We start from the raw sequence: 9,196 nt of genomic DNA on the forward strand, positions 1-9,196 counted from the left end.
GAATAGGAATATTCCAGAGTTTCAGCCTTGGAGTGTTAGGGATGGGAAGTCATTTATCCATCCATTCAACAAGCAGTCTTGAGCCACTCTTCAGGGTCGTTTGACAACGTCCTACTCTCAGAAAGTCCCCAGGCTGGTGGGAAAGCAGACAGATGGATGGGCATGTATATTTCACTCATCCATTTACTATACATTATGTGAGCATCTTTTGAGTGCTCTCCTGGCTGTGGAAGTACAGGGTGGCCATGCCAGGCAGGCCCTGTTCCCATGGTGGCTGACAGCTTATCAGAGAAGACAAACATCAACCGTGTTATTACAGAAGACTGACAAGGGCTCAGAGCAGACCTGCATGGTGCTGCAGTAAGTTCTTCCCCATGCACCATACTGCCCCTGTGCGTCTCTAGCAGGCAGGTGTGACACAGTTTTTCTGAAAAGAGAAAAAAAAGTCTTTCAACAGAAATCTGTAGTTAGAGTTCATGCAGACGTAGGGAACGGAGTAAGTGCTCTGGTAGAGGGAGCAGTCTGCATGGAGGTTCAGAGGCAAGGGAGAGAGAGAAGCCCTTGAGGGCTTCACACACTGTCAGCATGGTGTGTGCATGCATACATGTGTGCTTGTGCCTGGGTGTGTATGTGCATGTGTGAATGCATGTTGGAGTTACGTGTGTGTCTCTGTGTATATATTCATGTGGGTGCTTGTGTGTGTGCATGTGGCTGTAACACCAAGAGCTCCCCTTTTATACCTGGCCTAAGCTGGTGGGGTGTCCCTACTCTGCAACCCAGAGGTCTGGAGAACAGCACTCCCCACCCTTGCTGCCACACATCCAAGGACAGCCATGCTCTGTGCATTCTGGCCTGGATGCGGGAACATGCTGACAAGGCCTGCGATCCACAGGCAGCACTGAAAGGAGGCGGCAAGCTCCAGGCCTCGCCTCGGGCAGCTTTCCCACCCCTTCCTCTGCTGTCTGGAGCACCCTGAGCCTCCCACCTCCCTTGTGGCTGCACATGACCTGAACTCAGGGCAGCGTGACACAGGACCACAAGGGCTGGAAGGGCTACTGATTAGTTTGGTACTGCCTGCTGCACCCTAGACCAGCCCTTCCCACCTCCGGGCCTCTTAATTCTCCGCTGTGAGAAGAGCACTCCTCCCCATGTGAGGCAGATAGCCCCATCGCAAAGACGTGTGCGTGACAGCTGGGATCTCCACTCTAGTTCAGGGTCTAGTTCTCCCTGTCAGTGGTGGTAGGAGCTTCAGAGGTTAGAAAGAGTGAGCAGAGAGGGTGGAGGTGAGAAGCAAAACCAGGCCTTTCCTGGGCTAAGCCTCTCAGATAACCTGACCCAAGAGAAAGCTGCCGCGGCCCTGCGTGGCCACCTTGCCTGCCATTTGCTCCTCGGTAGCATGTCAGAGGGAACCAAGGGTGGAAATAATAATCAGCGTGGTAGTAACGGCCTTCGGACAACTCTGGTCATTCTCCTTTGGTCTTCCGGTTGCCCTGTGGGCATTTTCCTTCGGTCAAGACTTGGTTCAACTGCCTATACCAACAGCAGCAAAAGCGAACAGTGGCTTTAATAAGACAAACGTTTCCCTTTGATGTAAAAGAAGTCCTCAGGTAGGCCTGCGATCTGTGTGCAGTGGCTCCACTAGTTCTGCAAGCACCCTTGCTCCCTCCAGCTCAAGCTCGCAATTGCTGAGGCCTAGTTATCATCTTTATGTTCAGGATGGCTGCTGGAGCTCCAGCCATCACAACTGCAGACAAGGCAGGGCTTCATTATTTTTTTCCTTAATTAAAATATTTTAAAAGATTGATTTATTTAATTTTCTTTATTATTATTATTTTTTTTTTAATTTGACCAGAGAGAGAAAAAGGGAAAATGAGAAAGCAAGCCACCAGGTCCCAGACTCAAACTACAGTTGGCCACGTGGGAGTCCAGCATGTTAACCACCACACCACCTTCTGGCCCCGATTAAAACTTTTTTCCCCTTTGGAGAGAGATTTTTGCTATAGGACACATGCACTCACCAGAGAGATGGAGAGACAGAAAGTGAGAAATCACCCCCCTCCCCCCAGGGAGATGGCCACTCCACAATCTCTTCTCCTCCATTCTCTCTTGGGATTTTAGGCATGCATGTAGATGCACCCAGCATGAGTTTTAAGCTGCCGGGTCCAGGACTTGAACTGCACTTGACTACGTGGGAGTCCAGAGATGTAACCATTGTGTCATCTGTTGGTTCTGATTAAAACATTTTTATTGAGGGGGCTGAACAGTGGCGCTGTGGATAAAACATGACACTCTTTGAGGCGGATCCACATGAAAAGGTTCCAGGTTCGTGTCCAGAGACTTCCCTGAGCACGCCAGGCATGTGTGTGCACAGGATCTGGGGCTGGCCAAAGTTAGCGGTAGACTGCAGCATCAAAACCCTGCTAGGGTGCTGTTGCTCTTTCTCCCTCTCTCTTGCTTATGGAAGAAATACATACATAAAAACTTCTAGAAAGGGTTCTATTGATGTTTAATTTGCTAAAAATAAAATGCACATTTTAAGTAAAGTTTGATATGTTTTGACAGATTGAAACACCCCATAGAACCACGACCTCAGTTAAGATAAAGAAGGACAGGCCATTTCTACCTTCCTAGAAAACTTCTCTCATGGCTCTTTGCAGACAGTGCCCTCTTTGCTATCACTATGGCCTGGTTTTCCTATTCTAGAACTTGACATAAATAGCCATTAGCATATGCTCTTCTGCATTTGGATTGGCTCACTAAGCATGATGCCTTTGAGGTACAACCATGCTGTGTGTGGAATCAGCAGTGTGTTCCTCTTCATTGCTGAGTACCATTCTATTTTTTTTTCTTTTTTTTTTTTTTTGGAGAGATTTTCGCTATAGGGCGTATGCGCTCACCAGACAGAGAGAGACATAGAGACAAAAAGCAAGAAATCACCCCCCAGGGGGGATGGTCACGCCGCAATCCCTTCTCCTCCATTCTCCTCTTGGGATCTTGGGCACCCACACACACGCGCCCGGCGTGAGTTTTAAGCCACCGGGTCCGGGACATGAACCACAATCGACCACATGGGAGTCCAGTGACATAGCCATTACGCTAACTGCTGGTTCCCATGAGTGCCATTCTACAACACGGATGGACCACCTTTCTCCATTCCCTTATTTACATACATTCACTTGTTTCCTCTCCCTCCCACTTAGGAGAGTTTCCAGAAGTTCTACACAATATTTTCTCTTTGTTGTGTGTGGGTGGGTTTTTTTTTTTCTTTTTTTCAAATGTTTGTACCAGTTTTCTTTTATTTTATTTTTAGTTTGCTACAGGGTATATGTGTTCACTGGAGAGAGAGAGAGAGAGAGAGAGAGAGAGAGAGAGAGAAAATGAGAAATAACCCACTGGGAGGATGGCCATGCCTCAATCCCTTCTCCTCCATTCTCCTCTTGCTATTCCAGGCTCACACGCACCATGCCCATTGTGTTTTTCAAGCTATCAGGTCCAAGACTCAAAGGGCACAGCCGGCCATGTGGGATCTAGCTGCTTTAACCTTTGCACCGCCTGCTGGTCCATTTCCTCTTGGTTTTAATGGCCCTACACTGAGAAATGAAGCTCTTTATTCGGGTGGCAGTTGGGATTATTTCCTAGGAGGAAAGGGAGCACAGATGTTGGAGACAACTAGTCATATTATTCTGTTGACAGAGAAACTATGACCCAGAAAGGCACCAAAGTCATCCAGGTCCTTGTAACCGAGGCAGGTTGCGACTTCAGATGCAGGCGTTCAATCTGTCCCCAGCACTATTCCACATCCAGGGCCTATCACAGACATCCACAGAGTCCATGGTACTAGGAGAGAACACCAAGAAGGAATGGGACCGCATTGGGTGGGAGGGTCATGCCAATGCCATGGAGGTCCTGACCGAGCGCTCACTGGATCCCGGGCCTGGGCCAGCTTCTCTCCCCAACCAGCAGCTAATGCACACAGCCACGCAGGCAGCTGGTAGACTGACTGCCTGATGGCCCCACTTCTCAGATGAGCAAGTTGACATTTAGAGAGGTTAACTACCTTGTCTGAGGTCATGCGGTTGGCAAATAGCGTCCCCAGGTCTCCAGTTCTGCAGAAAGCAAGCTCTGACCACAGAGAGGAACACACTTCAGAATTTCTCAGCATCCCTCCTAACAGGTAGAAAGAGGCTCTGTCTTAGACTCATAAATAAACAGTCCTTTCAGAGCCCCTGCTCGTCAGCCTCAGAGGCCTGCCACAGACCCCTACTCTCCTAATTCACTCAGGGTTTTCCCTCATAATTCTCCTTTCCTCCATTTCATGCCTATAACGTATTAACATAAACAACGGTGCTGACAGCAGCTCAGCCCTCACTGGCTCATGCTGGAATCTGACTGATGATTTTCATCAGGGAAAAAAGACTAAACAGGTTAAGATGATTAAATTTTCTTAAACCTACAGCTAAGCCTAATCAAAGCCATTTGTGCAGAGGTGTGTGTGTGTGTGTGTGTTTTCCTTTGCTGGAAAGTTGATTGGCAGTTTCAAACGGATGAGTGTGACTTCTGGGAGAACAGAGCTAAAATAAAGCGTTCTGTAACTTCCAGACATTCGCCTGGGCCATTTCCACGTCCCCGTCTGGGCCACGACTATCATCTTCCCTGAGAAACAGCTGATGATGGAAAGGGAGTTCAGAGCGGCTACATTTCATCCTCTCTCTGATCCCCCACCCCACTCGGCCCCCAGTTCAGTTCGTTTATAGTTTGAGCTCTCCATGCTGAGCGAATTCGGAAGTGCCACAGTTCCTTAATGTCCAGGAGTTTAGGAGATCAGGGGCCTCTCATGCAACATGACCCTATGATCTTGGCAAACCACTTGCCCTCCCTGTGCCTCAGCTTCTCCATCTGCAAAATGGAGCAGCCGACTCTGAAGGTCTCCTGTTTATCACACCAAACCGGTGGAGCCCGAGTGCAGAAAATGGGGACTGACTAGAACCAGCCCCACCAACGTGAGGTTCTCCCCCACACAGTGCTCACAGGAGGTCTGGCCGGGTGTTACATCAGCCGCCTGGGGGCTGGAGGGCTGAGTGTGATAAGGGGGCACCCAGGACGCAGCTGCACTCTTCCTTATCTGGCATCTTCAAAAATCCTCTTAAATCTGCCTTCCCTCCACCAAGTTCCAGTGGCCCCCATAGCCAGGAGTCATACCCCACTGTAAAGATAGCCAAAGGACATCGCGTCCCTTTTACAACTCCAGTCTCACTTCTGATTCAATATTCTTTTCCTTTACCCAACACTCACCCGTGACACCTCCCTTGGTAGCCTGAAGGAGGTAGGAGGTAAGGTCTCTTCCACTCTTCTCTCCCCGGTTTCAAGGCATTCCATAGCTCAGAGATGGGGCGGACCAGAGAAGGGAGAAGCAAAGTCCTGTTTGCAGTTCTCTCGGGGCACGCCAGCTACTGCCATCTGTAATATCAGATATCTAGATGCCGACAACCCCACCGACCCACTGGGCTCTGATAGGAACCCGTTCATTGCATGGTGCAGTTCCCTGGTTGACCTCTCGTAACCCCCTTCTTAAACATGCCCTAAAGAGCTCTCCTTTCAGCCTTCTACCACTCGGTTCCCCCTCCCCAGGATGCAGGTCCTAGCAGGACAGCCTAAGCCCCAGTACCTCCACAGTGTCTTCATGACCACAGGGAACTCTCAGGCGAAGTCACTCTGTCACCACTGCCCTTCATTCTGCGAGATAGCCCATGGGTTGCTAAAGCTCACCAAGTTTCTTGCTGGAGCTGGTCCAGTCTTCCCTTCCGACAGCCCTTTCTCAATATCTATGAGTGCTTCTGATGTCAGATTAACCAGTCTGCAGGGGCACTCCCTCTCTTCCTCCAGGGGGTAAAGGAGATGGGAGGACAAAAAAGACTCTTGAATTCCTTTCAAATCTCTCTTGTCTTTCATGTAGGCTGGAGATGAGTGATGGAGTGGGTCGTCACCAGATCACTTCTACCTTTTAGTAATCTTCAGCGTGGCTGCATCTTACTTTACAATGTCTTTTCAGCTTTGAGACTTCAACCAGTCTTCTGAAGCTTTGCAACTGTGCTATATGTCTTTAGTGATTTTCCTAGTAATTCCTCCTAAGCGGGGGCGGGGGTGGGGGTGGGGGGAGAATCCCACAAACTAAAGCAAGCAGAAGGGAAATAAAGACTAGAATAAAAATAAATGAAATAGAGAAAAGAAAAAAACAATAGATAAAATCAACCAAACCAAAAGTCATTCTTTGAAAAGATCAATGAAATTGACAAATCTGTAGCTAATCTGGCAAAGGAAAAAAATAAAAAAAAAAGACTCAAGCAATTAAAATCTAAAACCAAAAAAAGGGGACATCACTATGAACCTTATAGAAACAAAAAGAATTATAAGGGAAAACTGCAGTCCGTCCTTATCTGCAGTTTCCCTTTCTACGGTTTCAGTAACCCATGGAATAGTACAATATGATATTTTAAGAGAGAAAAAGAGATCCCATTCAACATCGCTATTATTACAGTATACTTTTACAATTGTTCCATTTTACTATTATTAATCTCTTACTATCCCTAATTTATAAATTAAACTTAATCATAGGTATATATGTGTAGAAAAAATAGCATATGTAGAGTTCAGTATTATTCACTTTCAGGCATCTGGGAGGAACCTTAGAACATATCTCCCTCAGGTAAGAGAGAACCCCTGTACTACAAACAACCATATGTTGACAAATTAGATAACTTAGCTGAAATAGACACATTCCTAGAAAAACACAAGCGATCAAAACTTACTCCAGAAAAAAAAAAATGGGAAATTTGAATAGAACAAATTCCCTCAAAGAAACGCTCAGGTCCAGATGGCCTCAGTGGTGAATTCTACCAAACACTTACATAATAATTAATACCAATACTTCACAAACTCTTTGAAAAGTAGAATGGAGGTAGATTGCCAACTCATTCTGTGAGGCCAGAATTATCCTGATACCAAAACCAGACAAAGACATTACAAGAAAAGAAAACTATAGATCAATATCTCTTATGGCTATAAATGCAAAAATCCTTAACAAAATACTAGCAAACGAAATCCAGCAACATATAGAGAGGATTATAAACCATGATCAAGTGGGATTTACCCCAGGAATACAAGATTGGTTTAACATCTGAAAACCAATTAATGTAATACACCATATTAATGGAATAAAGGAGAAAAACACATGATCACCTCAACAGACACAGAAAAAGCATTTGGCAAGGTCCAAAAGTGAGAAAAGAAAAGGTGCTCCAAGCAGGAGAAATGCCTATGCAAACACACAAGGGGAAAAAGTTTTATTTAAGAGACGTACAGGGAGTAAAATGACACACTCAGAAGGGATATGGGGTCAACCTATAGAAAGCTTTGAATATCAGTTTAAGGGGCCATAAGGAAGGGGCCAGCAGATGGTGTAGCAGTTATATCACTGGACTCCTATATGGCCAACTACAATTCAAGTCCTGGACTCGGTGGCTTGAAAAATCACACTAGGTGTGTGTGCTTATGTTCCCGAGAGGGGAATGGAAAACGGATTGAGGTGGACCATCCTCCCGGGGAGTGATTTCTCACTTTCCCTCGCACTCTCTCTCTCTCTCTGACCAGTGCGCACACCCTAAGGCAAAAACCTCGAAAAGAAAAGAAAAGAAAAGAAAAGAAAAGAAAAGAAAAGAAAAGAAAGAAAAAAGGAAGAAAAAAGGAAGAAAAGAAGGAAGAAAAAGTGATAGAAAGAAGAAAGAGAGAAATAATGAGACCCAGTTCGAAGTGGATGAATATAGAGAACTTAATGCTAAGCAAAGTGAGTCAGACTTTGAAAGGCATACACTGTATATCCCCACTCAATATGTTATGAATGTCTGCACTCTGTAGCAGAAATTAAAAGATCTGAAGATGCGATAGTAGAAAGGGTAAGTGTAGATATCAGAGACTGGTAATAGGGGATAGGAAGGTGAGTGGGAGGGGCAAAGGGAAGAAACATTAACAGACAAAAGAATGTAAAGTTCTCTGTTTAATATATATAAATATGAACAACAGAAGAAGCAACAATAAAAACAAAAATATATACCTACAAAAATATATAGATGTATTAGTTTTAGGGCTTAAGCATGAGCCATGAGTTTTGAGCAGAGCTTTCACATGGTCAAAGTGGCATGTCAGGAAGTTAATCTGGATCAAATTATCTAGTGATCAGCTTATATATATTAATGTAATTCCAAGATACAAAATAAAAATCACCAAAATTTTCTGGACAATAAATGGCAATCTAATTTACTCCTAGGGTGGATCCAGGTTTTACAGCTGGAAGTATATAAGCAAGAGAAACTAAATTTAGAAATTGAAATTCAGTACAACCGTGAATATTTAGGGGGCAGACAGTGGTACAGTGGTAAACTATGATGCTGTATAAGGCTGATCTACAATACTAGGGAAAGTTCTAAGTTCACACCCAGAGACTTCCCTAAATGTGCCAAGTACACATATGCCTGTGATCTGAGACCAATGGAGGCTGGGGGTGAATCACAGCAACTAGATCCACTTGGGGGTGGTGTCTCTCTGTCTCTTTCTCTGTCTCATTCATGGGAAAATAAATAAATACACTTTTAAAAAATAGTGAATATTCACTAGACTAAAATACAGTGTATTCATGCTGGGAAAATTCATTTTGCAAGCTATGATGATATACAGTGATTAAATGTATAAAAAATTAAACTGTTCATGTTCAGCTTATGATGGTCAGCTTTGATTGATGATGCAAGACCCCACTGGTTGCCTCTTAACGACTACGTAAGTTTTGCTTTGTAACTAAGAAGAATAGCATCTGTGTAGTTTGCAAAACTGAAATGTTAACTATAGGGAATAAGACCATTTTCATGACACCAATATATTGAGTTTATTAAAGAAAATCTATGATACTTTTCTGGGAAAAATAATAGTGAATATTGCTTTAGATGTGAAAAGAAACCACAATATGGCCACAGCTACTCCAAATCATGCAATATGGGGTGAAATGAGATGGTAGGGATGTCAGAGTGAAAAGAGGCAGGAATCTTAACCAACCATAATTTTTTTTTTTTTTTTTTTTTTAGAGATTTTCGCTATAGGGCGTGTGCACTCACCAGACAGACAGAGAGAGACATAGAGACAGAAAGCAAGA

General features: G+C 44.8%; 1 long non-coding RNA gene across 4 annotated transcripts in view; it reads right to left on the bottom strand.

Moving 5' to 3' along the window:
- Positions 1–221: 221 nt before the first annotated feature.
- Positions 222–9,196, bottom strand: part of LOC102499096 (uncharacterized) — an 11,036-nt gene continuing 2,061 nt past the window's right edge. The window contains exons 2-5 of one of the 4 annotated variants that reach the window (XR_001371105.2): positions 5,666–6,195; positions 5,293–5,457; positions 4,058–4,167; positions 3,378–3,837 (exon numbers count right to left, since the gene is read on the bottom strand). This is a non-coding gene — a long non-coding RNA (uncharacterized LOC102499096). Of the gene's footprint in view, positions 428–3,377; positions 3,838–4,057; positions 4,168–5,292; positions 6,196–9,196 lie in introns of those variants that run through there. The other 3 variants (XR_335938.2, XR_335937.2, XR_003551003.1) reach the window with 3 other exon arrangements.

This window comes from Tupaia chinensis, unplaced genomic scaffold (assembly GCF_000334495.1).
Source record: "Tupaia chinensis unplaced genomic scaffold, TupChi_1.0 Scaffold000574_1, whole genome shotgun sequence".
NCBI classification, from domain to species: domain Eukaryota; kingdom Metazoa; phylum Chordata; class Mammalia; order Scandentia; family Tupaiidae; genus Tupaia; species Tupaia belangeri.